We start from the raw sequence: 22,116 nt of genomic DNA, 5'->3' as shown, positions 1-22,116 counted from the left end.
ATGCATTCAGGCTAAAAATTGGGCAAACAGAGTAGTACTTGGTTTCATCTCAAGGAGCGTAAGCAATAGGAGCGCTGAAGTCATCCTCAAACTTTACTTAGCACTAGTTAGACCTCATCTCGATTATGCAGTTCAGTTCTGGTCCCCCTACTATAGAATGGATATCAAGATGTTAGAATCTGTACAGAGGAGGATGACAAAGTTGATTCAGGGGGTGAGAAACTTGCCTTATGAAGACAGGCTGAAGCATTTAAATCTACACTCTCTAGAAAGGCAAAAGTTGCGAGGAGACTTGATCGAAGTCTATAAATGGATGAAGGGCTTTAATAAAGGGGATGTCAATGAGATTTTGATAGTAAAAGAGCCAGGTAGGACGCGTGGCAATGGTTTTAAGTTAGACAAATTCAGATTCAACAAAGACATTGGCAAGAATTGGTTCACCAATAGAGGGTTGGGAGCCATGTTGTGGGTGCCAATACCATAGATACATTCAAGAAGAGGTTAGATAAAGCCATGGATGGTGAGGTAAGGTGGGGTTGAGTGTACAGGAGCTGCCTTGTGTAGGCCAACCGGCCTCTTGCAGACTCCTTACGTTCTTATGTTCTTATGAGTGTCTGCTGTGTTGGAGGTGTTTTCTAAGTGTTTGTTCCTGCTTCCCCTGCACGAGTTGTCTCCAAAAACAAGTTGAGTATCCTGTGGACCTCGTGAGTTTGTTTTGTGTTAATACTGTGTGATATATTTCAGTAATCTTTGTGTTTTCCTTGTGTGTTTTTGCTTGTTCGTTACCGTTGTGTGTTTCCTTGTGTGTCTTTGTTTGTTGCTGCCGTTGTGTTATTCATTGTGTCTTTGATTGTGTGTTTTGGTAAGTACACGTGAAGGCTACTGATAGTGTTACTAGGTGTCTGGAGTGTGAGCAGGCGGTGACTAATCGCCACAAGAACGCTGTAGAGTGTGTGAAGTGTTGTGGATGGGTTATTGCGATTGTGCTGGGATTGGGGTTACCCACAGAACAGGCCACTTCTCAAGCACGAGAATTTGGTCTTTCTCTGCGCTGTGTGCCTTTCTGCCACACGTCTGATCTGGGCCACCTTGGGTAAGAAGACTGAGGTGTGAGTCTGGGCTCCAGACTGATGACGTAGGATGTGTGGCTGAGGGTGTGGAGTCCAGGGAAGTGGAGGTGCAGGTTGAGGATGTTGGGGGAGGTAGGGATGGGTGTGGTAAGTGTGCACAGCAGGAGAAAGGCAGGCCGCAGGTGAGGGAGGCGGCTAAGAGGATGCCCCAATTCGTGTCACTGGGGATAGTATGGTGAGGAACGTAAAGAGTCAGTTGGGGTGTAAGGCCGAGGGGAGTGGTGTGGAGAGCTTGAGTGGCGCCAGGATTGGAGGAGTGAGGAGGAAGGTTGAGGAGAAGGCAGGTGAGCTTGAGGATGGCCTCTTGATCATTCAGGTGGTGGAAATGATTTGGAGAACGTTGGAACGGAGGACACGGTAAGAGAGGTGGTAGAGGCAGTGAAGGCAGTGGAGGGTAAGAATGTGAGCGTGGCAGTGGTTGGGGTTATGAGGCGCCCTAGAGAAGGGGGGAGGTATGAGAGGGTCAGGCAGAGGATGAACGTTAGGCTTCAGGAGGAACTGCTACAGTTGAAGGTAGAGTGGCTGAGGGATAGGAAAGGGAATGTTAGTTTCAGAGATCTGGATGGTGTGCTACGGGAAGGGCTGGACTTCAACGTAGATGGGGTCCAGCTGAACCAGTCAGGACTCGACAGGATAATAATAATAATAATAATAATAATAATAAACGGTTTATTTCATGAAGTACCAGGCAGCCCTAGAGCTGAAAATATACATCAATGGAAGATGAAATGAAATGAATGAGACAAATGAACAAAGTAGTATGATCGAAAATAAAAAGGAAAATAGAAATAACAATAATAGCAATAATCATAGTAAAGATAATAATAATAATCACGATAATAATAATGATAATAATAATAGTAATCATAATAATAATAATAATAATCATAATAACAACAACAATAAGTCCTAATGAAAAATATTTACAAAACATACAAATTGTGCTGCTCTTAGTTTGCATTGTTGATATATTTGACCATCACGGGCACTGCGCTGTTCTTATAGCGGTCAGTCCGTGCCCGTATCGGGGCAATAATGTTGTGGTGTCGCACTGATTGCTGAGGGCGGTTCACTGCGGGTGGGAGGATGTGTCTGTGTCTGGGCTGGTTGAGAAGCTTGGTTGCGAACCGGTGTAGTAGGGTCTCGTGGACGGTGTTGTAGGCTGGTGAGATGGAGGGAGTCGAGGGCGTCCTGATAGCTGGTAGTGAGGGCCCAGGATGATTTTGCAGGCTCGCTTCTGGACGCGTTCAAGTTGGCGGCGCTGCGTGATGTTGATGGAGGAAGACCACGCTGGGGACGTGTATGTCAGTTTGGGAGGATGAACGAGGAGTACACGCCGCCAGCGCACACTCAGGGCCCCCAGCGTTTTGAGTCTCCTCAGCAGGTACATTTTATAGGTGGCAGATCTGGAGAGCTGGTAGACGTGCTCCTTCCATGTGAGTTTTTTGTCCAGGGTGACTCCAAGAAGTTTTGATGATGTAACTACCGGAGGGGAGTGTCGTTGATGGACACCACAGGGGGGGCAACAGGGGCAGAGGAGGTGTTGATGTGTAGGAGTGTAGTTTTGGTGTCGTTGATGGTGACCATGTTTTGTGTTGTCCATGTGTGTAGGTTGTGTAGTGTTTCCTGGAGGTGGGAATAATCTGGGTTGCTGTTGTCAACTGTTACTCCCACTGTGGTGTCGTCCACGTACTTCCAGCGGTGGGGTGTGTGGGTCAGGGCGTCATTAATTAGGATAAGGAAGCACAAAGGGCCCATTTTGGACCCCTGAGGTACCCCGCAAGTAAGGTGTAGAGGAGGGGAGGCCACTCCCTGAAATCTCACCACCTGTTTACGCTGGTGCAGGAAATCAGCCAGCCAGGAGACCAGGTTAGGGTGAAGCCCTAGGTTTATTGCTTTGTTGATGACTGTGGTGTGGTGAACTAGGAGGTGAACTCAGGAGGCTGAGGGAGTGGAGGAATGCTAGGTCCGTTCAGTGTGTGGATGCTTGAGGCGCTAGAGCAAGGGAGAGAAGCCACCAACCAGGCAGTGAAGCGTATGAACTGTATGAACATTGCTTGTGTAAATGTGAGAGGATGGGCTACAGGCAAGGCTGGCAGTACAGAACGGTACGGAGTTTTTAACCGTACTCCGTACCTGAAAAAATACCGTACTGTACCCCCAGCTCTTTTTCTGTACCGTACAGTACGATAAAAATACCGTACCGTGATTCCGTACCATTATCGCACCATCAGGAAAATATATGCATATATATAAAAAAATCAATATTTGAGAAAAAATAATAAAGGTGTCAATAAATTTGAAAAGGCACATTTACAAAGTGACTATACATGTATCAAGCTTCCTAAATATAGCCTACCAGGAGCTGATGGGAAAGTAAAAAAAAATAAATAAATAAACAAATAAATAAATAAATAAATAAATCTTAGGATGATGACTTGTTTTAAGCCTGTGGTACGGTACGGTTCGGAATTTTGCTATATTTTCCGTACCTATATCATACCCTACCGTACATAAGGAAAAAAATCGTACCATACTTTTTATCAAAATTTCAACCGTACCGTACCGTAGTGCCAGCCTTGGCTACAGGTAACTTGGATGACGTGAGCAGGGAGCTGGATGAGTGGAAGGTTGATCTGGTTGGTGTGACTGAGACTCACTTAGGGGATGACGTGCATGTGGATGGGGAAGTGTTTGAGACGATTGGGAAGGGCAGAAAGAAGCAGAACACTTGTGGAGGAGGCGTAGCCTTACTCTACAGGAAAAGTAAGGCTTTCAGAGTGGAAAAAGTGAATGTAGGGGCCAGTGCTGACAGTGAAGATGTTTTAGCAGTGAAAGTGGAGTGTGTGAATGCCAAGGGGAAGTCTGAGAGGTTGATAGTGATTGTGGTGTACATGACAGTGGAAGGTGAGAGAGCCGTGAGGGAGAACAGAGGGAAGTATGACGTGGTGAGGAAAGTTGTGAGGGAGTATGCCGGAAGAAAGTTATTGTCATGGGAGATATGAATGGACACGTGGGTGTGCTTGGGGAGAGAAGGAACCGGAATGGAGAGATACTGGATGAGTTAGTGGAGGAAATGAATCTGGAAAACCCAGGGTTTAAACCAAAATTATTTAAATCATGGTGTAAAACATTAAAAAAGTGATTTAAACCAACTAATAAAACCATTTTTTTCGTTTCTTTTGTGTGTATCTTTGTTAGTTTCATTAGTAGTGTGGTAATTATGTAAGATTTTAATTATGTACAGCAGGGTTGGTGGTTTAAGCCAGGGCTGTCATTTTAATTATGTACAGCAGGGTTGGTGGTTTAAACCAGGGGTGTCATTTTAATTATGTACAGGGTTGGTGGTTTAAACCAGGGTGTCATTTAATTATGTACAGCAGGGTTGGTGGTTTAAACCAGGGGTGTCATTGTAATTATGTACAGCAGGGTTGGTGGTTTAAACCAGGGGTGTCATTTTTAATTATGTACAGCAGGGTTGGTGGTTTAAACCAGGGTGTCATTTTAATTATGTACAGCAGGGTTGGTGGTTTAAACCAGGGTGTCATTTTAATTATGTACAGCAGGGTTGGTGGTTTAAACCAGGGTGTCATTTTAATTATGTACAGCAGGGTTGGTGGTTTAAACCAGGGGTGTCATTTTAATTATGTACAGCAGGGTTGGTGGTTTAAACCAGGGGTGTCATTTTAATTATGTACAGCAGGGTTGGTGGTTTAAACCAGGGGTGTCATTTTAATTATGTACAGCAGGGTTGGTGGTTTAAACCAGGGGTGTCAAACTCAAAACCCTTCAAGGGCCAATTCATACTCTGAAGTGCCGTCATGGGGGCCAGTAAGGTAGAAAACACATTGACAAGAATGAAGTTACCGTGATACTGCGGGCCATTTATAACTATCCCGCGGGCCATGAGTTTGACACCCCTGGTTTAAACCAAAAACCCATCAATAAAACCAGTGTTTTTTTGTGTGTGTATCTTTGTTAGTTTCATCAGGTATTGTGGTTTTAATTATATGTGGTATTAAATTTCTCTCTCTCTCTCTCTCTCTCTCTCTCTCTCTCTCTCTCTCTCTCTCTTACAACTGTTTTTGTAGCATGCAACTGGAAAATTAGAAGAGGTCTTTCATGTTTTACTACTCTTTAACATTGCAATTAAAAAGCATGTTAGAGAAGCTGCATTTTGCTTCTTTTACAGATTGTATGAAGATCAATGAATATATTGCTAAATTCATCTCTGAATCTATACTTTTATTTATTTATTTATTTATTTTTACATCAAAGGATGCGACTCAAGGGCAACAAAAAGAGTAAAAAAAGCCCGCTACTCGCTGCTCCCACAAAAGTAAAAAGTAAAGAGTAGCCAAAAAAGAGGTCAATTTTGGGTGGAGAGGTGTCTTGATACACTCTTCTTGAAAAAGGTCAAGTCATAGGCAGGAGGAAATAAAGACGAAGGAAGATTATTCAAAAGTTTACCAGTGTAAGGGATGAAAGAATGAGGATGCTGATAAACTCTTGCATAAGGGGTTTGGACAGTATAGGGATGAGCATGAGTAGAAAGTCGTGTGAAGCGAGGCCGCGGGAGGGAGGAGGCATGAAGTTAGCAAGTTCAGAAGAGCAGTCAGCATGAAAATATCAATAGAGGATAGAAAGAGAAGCAACATGGCGGCGGAATTTAGGAGGTAGAAGACTATCAGTAAGAGGAGGAGAGCTGATGAGACGAAGAGTCTTAGACTCCACTCCGTCCAGAAGAGCTGTGTGAGTGGAGCCCCCCACACGTGAGATGCATAGTCCATACGAGGGCGGACAAGGCCCCTATATATGGAAAGCATTTGTGCGGGGGAGAAGAACTGGCAGAGACGATACAAAACGCCCAACCTCGAGGAAGCTGATTTAGTAAGAGAGGAGATGTGATGTTTCCAGTTGAGATTTTGAGCTAAGGATAGACCAAGGATATTTAGTGTTGAAGAAGGTGACAGCTGAGAGTGTGACTGATAGTGAAAATGTGGAGTGCCTGAAAGTAAATGGTGAGATAATCAGGGACACAGATAGAATGAAAGAGTGTATAAAAGGTTTCTGGGAAGAGATTGGAGGGGTGGGTGAAGTTTTTGAGGTGAGAGAGGGATGTGTAACGCTTGAGAGGAAGGATGCGGATGAGCTGAATGAGGGAATTAGCAGAGAGGAAGCCGAGGTATGCTGGAAGAAGCAGAAGAATTGCAAGGCAGCAGGGCTGGATGAGATCCCGTATGAACTGTATAAGAATGGAGGTGAGGTGGTGACAGACAGAATGACTGAGCTGTTTAACCACGTGTGGGAGGATGAGAGAGTGCCTCGGGAGTGGAATGAATGCAGAGTGACTCTGATACACAAGGGAGGGCATAAGAGTAAGAAAGAACTGAAGAATTATAGGCCGATAGCCCTGGCGAATACGGTGGGAAAGATTTTTTGTGCTGTGTTGAATGAAAGGCAGCGTAAGTGGATTGAAAGAGAGAGAGTGCTGGGTGAGGAGCAGAATGGTTTTCGTGCGGACAGGAGAGCAGAGGACAATATGTATGTGGTGAATGAGATGATAGAGAGGAAAAAGAGGAATGGAAGTCAGTTGAATCTTGGGTTTCTTGATATTGAGAAAGCGTATGATAGAGTGAACAGGGAGGTGATGTGCAAGGTATTGGAGAAAGTAGGTTTGAGTGATAAGATAGTGCGAATCATTAGGAGTATGTATGTGGACACGAGAGCCAGGTATAGGTTAGGAGCATTAGAGAAAGAGTGGGTGAGGAGTGAAAGAGGTGTTAGGCAGGGCAGCATCCTGTCTCTAACTCTTTTCAGTTTGTACACTGAGGAGTTGGCAGCCAGGATGAGGAGAAAGAATGCGGGAGTGAAAGTGGGAGAAGACAGGGTAAGTGTGCTTCTGTATGCAGATGACGTGGTAGTTATGAGTGAGTCAGCAGAGGAACTTCAGAAGCTATTAGATGTGGTGAATGAGTATGGGAGAGATTTTTGGAGTGAAATTTAGAAATGAGAAAAGTCAGATAATGGTTGTGAATGTGGCAGAAGATGAGAGAAATAGGACTTGGAGGCTAGGAGACACAGAGCTAGGGCAAACAGATGAATACAAGAACCTAGGTGTATGGATGAGTCCGAGCTGATGTGAAAGGTCAAAGAATGAGAGGATTAGTCTACTAAATCAATGGGTGGGCCGTCTGGGAAGTGTGGCGAGCAGGGTTGGTGATTTTTTTAATTTTTTTTATTAATCAGCATAAAAATATTTGGAAATCTCTCTCTCTCTCTCTCTCTCTCTCTCTCTCTCTCTCTCTCTCTCTCTCTCTATTCTATACACTAGTTTAAAACACATTTTGGAGTGTTTTTACAGCATGTTGCATCATCTCTCACTTGGTTACAACGTGTTTGAACCTGTCAAGCAGCCCAGTAGCCACTGACCAGGATTGCATCATCTCTCTCAGGCTCTGTCCTGTTTCTCTTACATCATGTTAGGACATAGCCGGACTTGTGCCACTGTGTAGTAGTTTGACTGTTTAGGTGTTACAGGCCAGCCACTCATTCCTGAGCTTACAGCAAGAGCGTAGAGATGTCACTGACCACAAGGATTAATGTATCTGGTAGGAAGAGTGATCCAGTGAGGGAACATTTTAACAGAATTCCTTCAAAGTCTGGGAAAGCATGGAGAGCTATATGCAAACACTGGAAACTGGACTTACAAGGAATAGTAGCAAGACTGAAAACAACAAAATTTATTGTCATAAGAATTAAAAAAAATATTTTTTAAAGATTTTGAATTTTGATTTCAAAGAATTTTTATGAACTACTTTCAAAGAAGTGTATCATTATTTTTCAAAGACTGCTTTTACAGTATAAATTCAATGTGCTTTTGTTTTAAATACAGGCCATAATAATTTTCTTTTTTAAATTCATTACTTCAGGAAATAAGTACAGTTCATTATAAGTAAACTTCTTTGATTTCCTTTTTTTAATAGCATGTGGAATTTTTTGTTATACTGTATTGTAAAAGGAAGTGCTTTAATATTCTACTCCTCAGAAATAAGTACAGTTCATTACAAGTAAAACCCTTTGATTTCATTTTATAATGGAATGTGGAAATTTTGTTGTATTGTAAAAGGAAGCTTTTAGTGTTCTATTCCTCAGGAATATATAAAGCAGGTGTAAGTATGTGTTTGTTTATATATTTTTCCTTTACATTCCATGTTGGTTTGGGCAGAAGTAAATCTTGATTTAAATCACTGATTTAAATCATGATTTAAATCGGCCAACCCTGGTGGCGAGAATGAGGGCATGTAAGTATGATGTGCTGAGAGAGGTGTGGAAGTGTAGCAGTGCTGAGTGTTATGTATGGGATAGAGGTGATTACATGGAGTGAGTCTGAAATGGAGAAACTGGAAGTAGGGCAAAATAGGGTCGGTAGGATAGCTCTGAGTGCACCAAGGATGCGCAGGCAAGATTTATTTTTCTTCGGTGTCTGATGTAATTTTTCACTCTGCTGCATCTCCATCTGCTAAAATGTCCACTTTCTGAGAAAGTCAAAACGAAAACTGGTACCTTTCTGTTGCATTTCTGGAGCACTCAGGATTTTCTTTATTTATTTTCAGTATTTAAGTAACGGAATCGCATATTGAATATTATAGAGCAAGGTTTAAAGGCCTAGGAAAAAATCTTTGTGACCTCATTCCTCACATGCAAGCAGAAAGTGAATTTTAGTGCAGGCCACTATCACCATTCGGCACTTCCAAGAGGAAATAAGGGAAGACTTCCTTGCCTTTGTGCACGCCCAAGACCTCACCGGTAAATGTTTAGCCTGGCTCCTTTTCCGCACCGTTGAAGACCTCGGATTGGACATTGCCAAGTGCAGGGGACTTGGTTTCGATGGAGCAAGTGCCATGATGGGAAAATTCAAAGGGTGTGTCGCAGTACTCATGAAGAAGTACACCCTGGCCAAGTCAATCCACTGCTTTAACCACCGGCAGAATCTAGTACTGACGAAGGCGTGTGACGTCAGGGAAGTGAAGATCGCTCTTCAAACACTGACCGAGGTGTACAACTTCGTTCATTCTTTGAATATGTGCCAAGCGCGTAAAGCTTGTTCGCCTGTGCCCCACCAGGTGGATTGAGAGGCATGACGCAGTGCTGGTTTTTGTTGAATTTCTGCCTGTCATCGCTGTTTTTCTCGAGGAAGAACTTGACGCCACCGCTGGGCACCTTCTCAACGCCATACGTGTTCCCCGCTTTCTCGTTGGACTGGTTGTAATGGAGTGTATATTGGCGCATACTCTCGAGCCGAGCCGAACTCTTCAGAGAAAAGATGGCGACCTGGTGTCAGCCTATGCCATGATTCGTGGCATTGAGACCATTTTTGCCAAGTTCAGAGCAGATGCGGAGGATCATTTCCACGACGTGTTCCTGAAAGCGGAAGAGCTTTTGGTCGAGGTGGGGTCATCGCGTGACACCATCCTTGTGCCACGACTCTGTGGACGACAGACCCAGCGATCAAATGTTCCGTGCGAGAATGCTGAGATGTATCTACTACCGGGCGGTGTACATTCCGTTCAAGGACCACGTCTTGGCTGAGTTGAAGAGTCGGTTCGGCGACGACACAGTGACTGTCGCACTTCAGCTCAAGCAACTCCTCAAAGGCCCCGAAACGAATGTTGCGGCTGTGCTTCAAGCGGCGAAGCTCTACGAGGTCGACATCAAATCCCTGACACTCGTGAAGGCGGAAGTGGAGCGCTGGGCATTATCTGTTCCGGTCTTCCAAACTATCAAAGAAGCCCAGGCACACGCCAGCACCAGAATGTTCCCTAATCTTGCCATTCTCTTGAAAACTCTGTTGACGCTTCCAGTCTCCAACGCGGAAGCCGAGAGGTCTTTCTCAGCAGTGAAATGTCTGAAAATCTATCTGAGGAGTACCGTCGGCCAAGAGCGCCTGAACGGACTTGCCCTCCTCTGTGTCCACTATGATATCCCCATTTCAGTTGAGAGTGGTAAGCAAATTCGGTGAAAAAAAATGCCGACTACTCTCTGCTTAGTGAGGCACTTGTTGAATACTTGGGAATTTGTAAATTTATTTCTTTAGATCAGCCAATCTTTGCAAATGTGTTACCTCAATCCCATGTAAAAGAAGCCCTATAAGAATTCCTCTTTATCTTCAGCTGTGTCTAATTTTGCATATTAACTCTTTTTTGTAAAGGTTAGGTTTGTAATTTATATATGACCTGTATTATGATCACCCTTGCTGCTTACATATCGAAATAAACGTTTAGCTTTCTTAGAATGCTTGTATGGTGATGATTTCTACATGTTCAGATTTGCCTTTGCACTTCATATATATATATATATATATATATATATATATATATATATATATATATATATATATATATATATATATATATATATATATATATATGTATGTATGTATGTATGTATGTATGTATGTATATATATATATATATATATATATATATATATATATATCTATATATATATATATATATATATATATATATATATATATATATATATGTATGTATACTATATGCACACAAGAAAAATTCACTTGTCATACATAAATTGATTGCTCGAGAGGAGCGGATTTTAAGCAAAAAACCGCCATCACTATCCATTGGTCTTTACTGTTTTGAGGCTGTCGCTAACTTATGAAATTTTACAATCAGGCCCCCCCCAAAATTGATTTTCTGGATCCGCCCCTGCCAAGGTATGCTGCGGTGGAAGCTTTGAGGGGTGATATGGGGTGGAGTACTTTCAGGGAAAGACATAGGAAGGCTACCCTTAGATACAAAGCTAGACTAGAACGAATGGATGATGCAAGATTGGCACGGAAGGTTTACTTGTGGAGTGTGCATGAGAGTTAATGGATTAAGAACTGCATGAGAATGGTTGGTGACAGTGGTATGCGGAATAAGAAGGTATTGATGGATACTGCTTCTTTTTTTTTTTTTTTTCTTTTACAGGTTGTGCCGGCATTAAGGCATGACTCTCAACGGGTCCCTGTACAGCAAGAGCAAGAGTCACCCCGGCAAGGGTGCCAAGTCTGCTAATCCATCCCTGAAGGATTGTCCCTGCCAACTCTCGTGACACTGACTACAGTAATTAACGTGAAAACAATTGCCTGAATAATTCAAAACACATCTTAATCTGCCAGAAACAAATACTTTACTCCAAGAGAAGGAGGGATGCATGAAGAAAGTCTCTACCATAAATTTCAACATGTCCACCTTGGTGATGGTATATACGAGGACATTTGAAAACACGGGGGTAAAATTCTAGAGTTTGCCCATAATCCCCCCTCACCCCCAAAACAAGCTTGGGGACCTGTGGGAATGCGGGATTTCGGGTGGGGGACACGAACTGTCATAATCGCATAGTTTTGAATGTGAGTGTGTGTGGGGGGGGGGGGGGGGCAAATACCCTAGATCTAGGGAAATTCTCTACATTTAGGGATCTTTTCTCACATGACCACTAGAATGAGTGTTTGCGACAAATTTAGTGTTCCCCATACGGAAACCAAGCATTCCCACTGGAGGCCAAGCTTGTTTTGGGAGAGAAGCGTAGTGAACCCACCAAACGATGCTCGCCCCACTGGTCTGGCGTGGCGCCGGGGGCCAGCTGCGTCCACATGAACCGCCTATACCACACTCATGCCCTCTCGCTACCACTGGTTCTAGTAGGTTGTCACCTCATCACAAGGTTTCTGTCCTGCTAGCAGAGTCCATGGAACCAAACAAGGTGTATCTTCATTGTTTATCACTGACACAAGCAAAACCACTTGCTACCCGTGATCCGTCCAATGTCGCGCCCTAGAGAGTACTGTGGGTTCTAGTGCAAATGCAGGCTCTCGAACCTCCTGCCCGAGCTGTTCGAACACGTGAATCCTGATTAACCGCATTTCAAATCTGCTTCAAGGGTTCGTGTTGCCAGTAATTGAAGGTAATTGTGGAGATTGACTTCATGCCTCCAAAATACGATAATACACCTCCATATCATAGTTAAAGAACGAAATACATGTCCCTGAACCATAATATGAAGGATCAAGTACTTAAAAGTAGAAAAAGGGGGAAATCGGTTCTTTTAGGTGGGGAGCATATTCCCAGCTAACACAATTATGTATTTACTACGTTGTATAAAGGTAGCGGTTTTGTAACTTTTACGTAATTGTGTGGACTCCCAGGTACATCCTTACAACGTATTTCACAACGTAACTCACGACCTTTCTGCAACCTTATGACGACGTCCATTAATACGTTTTCTAAAGTTTCTACTACCTTTTTACCACGTCCCCATCACCATCACCATCATCATGACGTAAAACCATTACGTAGTGTATTCGTAGATGTAACACGAATTACAATAATGTCTAAGTTATGTTTAGGAAACGTATTATAGTGACGCAACCAAACACTACCTAAATACAACATCGGTATTTTAGGAGGGGACGTATGATACGTATATACTACGTATATACTACGAACTTTCCTAACTTACCAAAACGCTGCCTTATGATACGTAACATTTATGGTGGTGCCGCCACCACCGCAAAATAGTTCGCAGAGGGTTTAGGCCCTCAGCACGGCAGCCGTTGGGCTGCATGTTCTAAAAAAAAAAATTCCACGTGTGGTGGACCTGGTCTCACATGCATGGGCTAATCACTAACCAAGCGTACCATTGCTAACCACCCTAAAACAGCCCCGAGCCATGACTCAAGGGCATCCGGGGCTCCGGCCCTTTCAGCCCGAGCCCCAGATGACCTTCAGTCATGGCTTGGGCTGTTTTAGGGTGGTTAGCAATAACAATTAGCGATACCCTTGGTTAGCGATGGTACCCTTGATTAGCAATGGTACCCTTGGTTAGCGATGGTACCCTTGGTTAGCGATGGTACCCTTGGTTAGCGATGGTACCCTTGGTTTGCGATGGTACCCTTGGTTAGCAATGGTACCCTTGGTTAGCGATGGTACCCTTGGTTTGCGATGGTACCCTTGGTTAGCGATGGTACCCTTGGTTTGCGATGGTACCCTTGGTTAGCGATTTGCCCACGCATGTGAGACCAGGTTCACCACGCGCAGTTTTTATTTATTTTCTTTAGGACATGCAGCACAACCTACTTGCCGGAATGTTTTAGGTGTCCGCCACTTTTTACTAATGTATTATATGTATACAAAGGGTTTTGTGAAGGTTTGAAAGAAAATAGACCAAAATGAAGGTGCTGGAGTTAAACTGGACCTTTACCTGACAAAGCAACTAACAAACATTGGAGAATAACCAATAATCTGAATTCAAATAAAAAAAATTTGAACACACTTATATATTAAATATAATAATATTGCTTTTTTGCTTATTAATTTCTAGGCCACATTCCCTCCCTGATGCCAATACTTGTTCTATCACCTCTTTTGCATCTTCTACACTACTTGCAAGTAACATTCCATCGTCCGCAAAGAAGAGTGATGTTATGCTAAAGTTCTCATCTCTGTACCCTTTGTTCACCTTTTCCAACTAATGTATAATTTTATATGTAACTACTTTGAACAATGTCGTCGAGCCCATGCATCCCTGTCTTATTCCGCTGCCGACTTCTACCGTTAGCTTTTCTTTTTTATCAGCCTGACTTTTGTTAGTTTTGTTAGTTTGTTTGTGTGGCCCGTAGGAACAGGCGGATACCCAGGGAGTAAGAGTACCAAGTAGCCAGTCGGGTACCCGGGACCAACTTAGATTGTCGGGTATCATGACGGGTATTTTCTGTAATACTATTATAAGGAGAATAATCGGGTAAAGAGTACGGATGTGCATACCAGTGCATTGTTGCCAGACTATCGTACTCAAGAGCCGCATATTTACCGGTTTCTGCCCCATAACTATTGCCAAGAAGCACCAATAATTAACCATTTTAAGGATAACCATATAGGAATGCAGTTATTTGGGTGATGAAAGCCGTTTTTGGATTAGAAATCATCAAACATAAGAGGCAGAGTACGACAATCTGGGAACATTGTACAGTAACCTTGTAACGGCTCCCACTTAAATTATGTTCTTTATTCTTGAAAAAAAATGATGTAACTTAAGTGGAATAAGATATAAATAACCTTAGGAAAATGATCTTTATTCCTGGTGTTAATATGCTATCCACTAGTAGGTACATACACACTGTACAGCCAGTTAAGTCTCACACGATCGCTACCCGTCCCTACTTATTAGAGGCACACACTCTCGGCAGTGTCCCGGGTGTCTCGGCCTCCCGGGTAAGCATCGCGCTGACATACTCACCCCGACACACCCTCTCAGTAATCGTCTCAACTTTGGTCCCGGGATCACCGCGCGCTGGCGGCTATTTGTTTCTAATGGATATCGGGTATATACCCGGGTACTGGTCCCGGGTATCTCGGGTAGGCCAGGTCGGGTACCCGTACCCGCGATTACCCAAAATCCCATACTTTGCCCATCCCTACCGTCCACACATTGGCCCTCCCCTCCCCCCCGCCACCCGCACACTCACCCTGGGCGCCGCGGGGCTCCTCCTCCGCGAGAAACACTGCCAAGGCCCGTCAGGTCACAGCTGCCCCTTTGGAGCTTTCTCCTTGATCTTGATGTCACAGGTGACTCGCCCGTCAGGCCTTTGTAACGGCAGCTCCTGTGAAAAGAAACAAAACCTACTACAGAACAGACACAATCCTGCGTACATGGGACAAAATACTGTTCCCTACATTCTGTACGCTAAATTCTTTCCCAGAACTCTTTCACTGCTTCCATCACTCGTCCATTCGTGCCTCCACTCAGCAACTCGATCTTCCACTCCTCCCAGCAAACACGTCCACTCCACGTCCCATCTCGTCACAAACCCCTGCGTCATCCTCGTTCTCTCTGCCACACTTGACACACTCCAGCACGACATGCGCCACACCCTGCCACACCCCTCACACACGAGATCTGCTGTACCCTTGGGCGCCCGCACGTGGGGGCAAGAGGGGGCACTTGCCCCCCTGAAAATCTAGAAAAAAGTAGTATAATGAAAAAAATGGAAAAATACCCACGCGGAGAGAGAGAGAGAGAGAGAGGGGGGGGGGGGGGCACATACGCGTATGGTATAATGTAATCTATATCATTTCATAACGATTTCAAGTCACATTTTTATGTTAAGTCAATATCATTCTCGATGGAAAACCCAGCATTTCCAAGGGACCTCCACACCTCCCTTGAACCTTTCTCAAGGGCGTAATTAGGAATAATATCGTCATTTTTATATGCACGGTGAAATGCTAGTATATTCTAATTGGTGTAAAAGACGTGAATTTCAGTTCACCTTCACCCGAATACGAGGAAAAAAAATTACAGATACAAGAACGTTTATAAGACTTTAGTGTTCAGCCTGTTCAAGCGCGATCATGTTGTGATGTTTTCCTACAGTTTCACGTAGTAGTAGTAGTAGTAGTAGTAGTAGTAGTAGTAGTAGTAGTAGTAGTAGTAGTAGTAGTAGTAGTAGTATAGTAGTAGTAGTAGTAGAGGGGTAGGTTTTCTCCTCTATCAAGGTTTTGGTGGCGTTACATCTCGGGGCCTCAAATACGTTATTGGGAGAAAACGTTACCACATGATTGTAATGGCCGTATGCTTAGACAAATGTGTAAAGGAAAAAGTGCATTACACATCAAAACTGTATGCTTGAAGGCAAAATAGATTACACATTTGTGTCACGCAGCCTTGTGCTACACATATTCGCCCCTCAGCTGTGTACATTATTGGAACAAATGTATATCGGAAAGTGAACCGCCCAGTAAGTAGTATAACTACGTAAACATCGTTTATGTGCACTTCATACCTGTATGAAGGCTGTATGTTCCACTCGTAGCAGCGAAGGCGTGCAGGGAGAGGAGGCCGTAACTCACTTAGGGCGGCCCACACCCGCCTTAACCTGCGGCGCCGCAACTCTCCTCAAAATGGCCGCGCCGGTGTTTTGCGTATACCAGCGGAAGCGCTACGGCCGGACTTGCGGCGCCTCAAGCAGATACGACGCCGTAACTTCGTTTCAGAATCCGCCCCCTGTCCACTCTGCGTTGCACATTTCAGAATTTTCAAAAATTTGCGTTGCACGTTGCAATACAGCCTTTGATTGCAGATATATATGAGTCAATCAGTATGTGGAGGGTACAAACGTAATGTTAAATACTTTTATGGAAAAAAGTGACAGCGCGAACATCCGTTTAAACACCGTGAGTCTTCTCACCAAAATACAAGACAACAAGTCCACAACAAACCTCGAGCATAAACCCAACCTAACAAATCTAACCTGACCTAACATTACCAAACCAATTCATATTTAACTTAATAAACCTCAGGTACCTAACCTAATCTAACTCAGCATGATTCAGTAAGGCGGTGTCACACTAGCACTTTTTCCGTCAACTTTTTCCGTCGTTTTTCTGAAAATCGTCGATATCTTGGCTGCGGCCTGTCACACACAAACGGTGTTTCGTCTGAAACTTTCCGTCGGCACAGACCAAGGAATGTAAACAAACATGGAGTCCACGCTGCGGCAAAGATACGCTGCTCTGAACCTAAAACTGTGTATTGTGAGACTTAGACGAGCTAAACAAGCCAAAAAGCGTGCATAGATGCGCTCATGGTTGGCTCGTCGGGAAAGAGAAAGTGTGTACCACAGGCTGTTAAAAGAGCTGAGTTTAGAGGATCATGAGACTCTGAAGAATTGGATCAGATTGGATAAGAGCCAGTAATACAGACTTCTGGAGTTAGTGACACCTCTTATTGCCAGAAGTGACACCAGGATGAGGAAGGCTGTCACTGCAGGAGAGCGTTTGAGACAGGTTGAAGCCACTTGATCTTGATCTTGATGTCACAGGTGGCTCGGGATTTCTCCCCAGGCCGCGGAAAGTCTCGGTCTTGGTCTTGGAAATGTAAATAAAGGCGGAAATTTGCAGGCGGAAACGATCCTGATCGTCTGACAAATTCATGCGATAAGTTCATGCGGAACGATGAAAAATCGACGGAAATCGCATTAATCGACGGAAAAAGTGCTAGTGTGACACCGCCTTAAGAGAACACCCCTTACTCTTGATATAGCACTTAAATCATTTTAAATCAATATATTTATTTTTTATTTAAATCATGATTTCTCTACTCTGATTCAAATCAATTTAAATCACTTTATTTAATCAAACCAACCCTGGCCAACAATAATATGTCTCCTGAGTATACTCTAGGGGTGATATTCCTTCTTTCTGACGTGTTAAGCTGAACTACAGCATTACCGAAAAGTACTCACCTTCCTTTCATGTGTTGCCACATCCGCTTCAGCTGGGCAATATTCTTCTGGGGTCCAAGTCCAGCAGCGTTGTATTCTGTTGCAATAGACTGCCAAGCCTCTGCCTTCTTCAGCTTTCCTTTCATGGAAAACTCGGTCTTTTTGTCTCCCAGAATGTCTTTCCTGGCTTCATATAATTCGAGCAACAAGTTTTGCTCTCTTTTGGTCGAATAACTGGCTTTATCCATTATTCAGAGATTTTCAGACAGATCAGGGAAACACGTGGAAAGTCAGAGAGATGTAAACAAACACAAACAGAGGTACCAACTTTGCCGCGTTTCACAAATTTTAGTACACAATTCTGAAAGTGTCACGCGACACAATTTGCAGCTTTAAGCATACGAAAAATTTGTGTAAGCCACATGTGGAGTGTACCGGTAACACTTTTGTGAAGTGACACATTTCGTGTTTAAGCATACGGGCCTTAGTGTGAGAGTGTGAGTGTGATAGTGTGAGTGTGAGTGTGAGTGAGTGTCAGAGTGTGAAAGTGTGAGTGTGAGTGTGTGTGTGTGTGTGTGTGAGTGTAAGTGTGAGTATGTGAGTGTCAGAGTGTGAAAGTGTGAGTAAGTGTGAGTGTGAGTATGAGTGTGAGTGTGAGTGTGTGAGTGTGAGTGTGAGTGTGAGTATGAGTGTGAGTGTGAGTGTGTGAGTGTGAGTGTGAGTATGAGTGTGAGTGTGAGTATGAGTGTGAGTGAGTGTGAGTGAGTGAATGTCCAAGTAAGTGAGTGTGTGCGTATGCAAGTGTGAGTGTGCGTGTGAGAGAGTATGAGAGTGAGTGAGAGTGACACACACACACACACACACACACACACACACACACACACACACACGAAAACTGAAAATGTTTCAGTATCCCATGAAATATCTCTCGTTTTCCTTATTATTCTCCGCCTGCTCTCTATCATATTGCGGCTGACGTCAAAACCTACGCGTGAAAAGACCTGCTGGTCTATTCTCTTGATCTTGGATGGGACTAGGTGTGAAAAATGGAGCCGAGTTATGAGAAGTGTGAGGTGTTGAGTGTTTGGGGTTCAAAAGGAGGTGTTGTGTGCCAGGGTTGTCTGTGCTTTGATGATATAGCGTGTCGAAGGAATTTAAAAGTGGAATAGGATCAGCTGAGAAGAATGAAGATGAGAAATTAGGTACGCCGCATCTAATGCAGATCCACGAGACGCTATTGTCAACCAATCCAGCGTAAGTCGGCGTGAAAGACCCGATACAGCTGAGGTGGTACCAGCCAGCATGCTCGGATCTATCACGACACGAATGACACTGGATGGCCCTCTGTCCCCACCTCACCGCCTTGCTACAAAGTTGGCAAGGGTACTTGGGGCAGTAAGGGCCAGGGTTGACCATAGCGCCTGTGTCACCACATAGAAGCAGCAAGAGTAGGATGGTGTGTCGTTTGTGTACCTTTGTTTCGTTGTTGGTGTGCCGATTGAAACACTGAACCACGGTGCGCGAAAACGATTGTTGTGTGTGAGTGCTTGTTTGTGACTGATGCAGTTTTGTTGTTTGTGTCTTCGAATGTGTTAGTGAGTGTAGTATAAGTGCAATGTGTATAAATGTGGTGATCAGGAAGGCGCTGTTTATGGAGGAATAACGGTTTTCGTGTCTTACCTTCCGCGAGTGTGTACGGTGTTGCGTTGTCGGCAGTTTCCTAGTGTCATTGTACCGGTTTGTGAACTGCAACAGCCTCGTTCGGCACTTATGAGTAGTGGCCATTATCAATTAAAATGTTAAAATAATAAAATTAAATAAAGGTAAAAAACTTTTTTTTTACAGCAGAGGAGTCAGCTCAAGGGCATAAAAAAGGTAACAAATGTGAAAAAAAGGCCGTTAATCACTGCTCCTATAAAGAGTTAGAGGAGTGGCCGAAAGATAGGTCTATTTCGGGAGGAGAGGTGTCCTGATACCCTCCTCTTGAAAGGGTTCGAGTCGTAGGCAGGAGGAAATACAGATGAAGGAAAATTGTTCCAGAGTTTACCAGCGTGAGGGATGAAAGAGTGAAGATCGAGGAAGCTGATTTAGTAAGAGAAGAGATATGTTTCCAGTTGAACTAGATTAAAAGTATTAAAAACCTAAAAACAAATTAAAACAGTATGCACTTAAGTAAAAAGTGTTATGTGTGTGTGTATTCACTTAGCTTTATGATGGGATGGGTGAGGAAGGGAGGAAGGAGAGAGGGAAGGCACGTCCACACCCGGCGAGAGCCAACAGCTTCATTAAACTTATTTTTTATTTATAATTTACATCATAATACATACATCTTTAGCATCTTATAATATTACATTCAATTTATGGAACTATGAAAGAACAACATGAGCATGTGACGATTGTTTATGTGAGAAATATAAATATTCTATTTTTTTCTTTCCTGCGTTTCCCCGTTTCATAAATACTACTGGTAAGTCAAGTGTCTCTATAACGAAGCTATGAGGAAAATCTGTGATTTCTAAACACTTACGAAAAACTTGTAGGAATAACAGGCTTGTGCTTCTACCCCTCCCCTCCTCCCCCCCTCGCTGCCTCGCAACAACAGCACAGAAGCACCAAGGCTATAATGATAGTCTCCTTGGACACTATCAACACACTAATTATCTCCTTGGAAACTATCAATACACTGATAGTCGTGAGCAGCACTCAGCGACTTCCACTCCCAGACAAAGCCGTGCCGCCCGAAAGGAGAATGCCCACCCACCACGCCCGTGACCACCTCACGGAACACTGCCACGGCGAAGAGTCTGTCAGACCATCACAGCCCCTCACCACCACCACCACCACCAGCGTCATGGAGGCTGCAGGGAAGGGCGGCAGGAAGGCACGGCGGAGACGGGCGAGGAAGAACATGAACACTGGCGGCAGCCCTGAGGAGTGTCCAGTGTGCCTGACAGGCTTTGATGGCACAGTGTATCGGCCGCGCACCCTGCCCTGTAGTCACACTGCCTGCACGCTGTGCATAGATCACTGAGGAGGCAGGGCCGTGTTGCCTGCCCAGAGTGCCGCGTCAGCCACGCTGTGCCCGAGGGAGGGCAGTTTCCTGTCTGCTATGCTGTTGAGGCCCTCATAAGAATGATGAGAGACGCTGAGGTGGTACCAGCAGCAGCAGCCTCGCCGCCACCCAGTGCCGGGGAAGGAGCAGCAGCAGGGGCGGGTGGCAAGAAGGAGGCGGCGGGTCTCTCCTAGAAAATGTGTTCCTTCCTGCAGGAACAGGAGGCCACAGTTGTGGCCGCCATCTCCGCCTGCCGGGAGGCTCAGTCGCAGCTGGACCAGTACCAGATGACCCTGGCAGGCTGGGGCGAGCGGCAGCAGCAGCTGCAGGACAGGCTCCTGGGACTGGTGGACCAGAGCAGGAGTGCCAGGGAGCTCCTGCAGCAGGAAGAGTTCCGTATATATATATATATATATATATATATATATATATATATATATATATATATATATATATATATATATATATATATATATATATATATATATATATATATATATATATATATATATATATATATATATATATATATTATATATATATATATATATATATATATATATATATATATATATATATATATATATATATATATTTTTTTTTTTTATTTTTTTTTACAGCAATGGAGACCGTTCAAGGGCACACAAAAGCAAACATTAATAAAAAAAAAAAGCCCGCTACTCACTGCACCTAAAAAGAATCCAAAGAGGTGGCCGAAAGATAGGTCAGTTTCGGGAGGAGAGGTGTCCTGATACCCTCCTCTTGAAAGAGTTTAAGTCGTAGGCAGGAGGAAATACAGATGAAGGAAGATTGTTCCAGAGTTTACCAGCGTGAGGGATGAAAGAGTGAAGATGCTGGTTAACTCTTGCATAAGGGGTTTGGACAGTATAGGGATGAGCATGAGTAGAAAGTCGAGTGCAGCAGGGCCGCAGGGGGGAGGCATGCAGTTAGCAAGTTCAGAAGAGCAGTCAGCGTGGAAATATCGATAGAAGATAGAAAGAGAGGCAACATTGCGGCGGAATTTAAGAGGTAGAAGACTATCAGTATGAGGAGGAGAGCTGATGAGACGAAGAGCCTTAGCCTCCACTCTGTCCAGAAGAGCTGTGTGAGTGGAGGTCCCCCACACATGAGATGCATACTCCATACGAGGGCGGACAAGGCCCATGTATATGGACAGCAACTGTGCAGGGGAGAAGAACTGGCGGAGACGGTACAAAACGCCCAGCCTCGAGGAAGCTGATTTAGTAAGAGATGAGATATGAAGTTTCCAGTTGAGATTTTGAGTTAAGGATAGACCGAGAATGTTTAGTGTTGAGGAAGGTGATAGCTGGGTGTTGTCAAAGAATAGGGGATAGTTGTTTGGAAGATTGTGTCGAGTGGATAGGTGGAGAAACTGTGTTTTGAGGCGTTGAAGGACACCAGGTTCTTCTTGCCCCAATCGGAAATAATAGTAAGGTCTGAGGCTAAGCGTTCTGCAGTCTCCAGCCTTGAGTCGTTAAGTTCCTGAAGGGTGGGTCTTCTATTAAAAGAAGTTGAATAATGCAGAGTGGAATCATCGGCGTAGGAATGGATAGGACAGTTCGTTTTGGAAAGAAGATCATCAATGAACAACAGAAAAAGAGTGGGAGATAGGACAGAACCCTGTG

General features: G+C 44.0%; 2 protein-coding genes across 2 annotated transcripts in view; one reads left to right on the top strand and one right to left on the bottom strand.

Moving 5' to 3' along the window:
• LOC127010188 (uncharacterized) overlaps positions 1-14,731 on the bottom strand; it is a 39,113-nt gene extending 24,382 nt beyond the window's left edge. Inside the window, exon 1 of the mRNA XM_050884064.1 lies at positions 14,662-14,731. The gene's annotated coding sequence lies outside the window, so the exon portion shown is untranslated. The remainder of the gene's footprint in view (positions 1-14,661) is intronic.
• LOC127009806 (uncharacterized) overlaps positions 1-22,116 on the top strand; it is a 161,584-nt gene that overhangs the window by 43,398 nt on the left and 96,070 nt on the right. The gene's annotated exons all lie outside the window — the stretch shown is intronic.

Source organism: Eriocheir sinensis, chromosome 42, assembly GCF_024679095.1.
Source record: "Eriocheir sinensis breed Jianghai 21 chromosome 42, ASM2467909v1, whole genome shotgun sequence".
NCBI lineage: Eukaryota > Metazoa > Arthropoda > Malacostraca > Decapoda > Varunidae > Eriocheir > Eriocheir sinensis.
The sequence above is the reverse complement of the archived record's forward strand: the minus strand, read 5'-3'. Positions and strand labels throughout refer to the sequence as shown.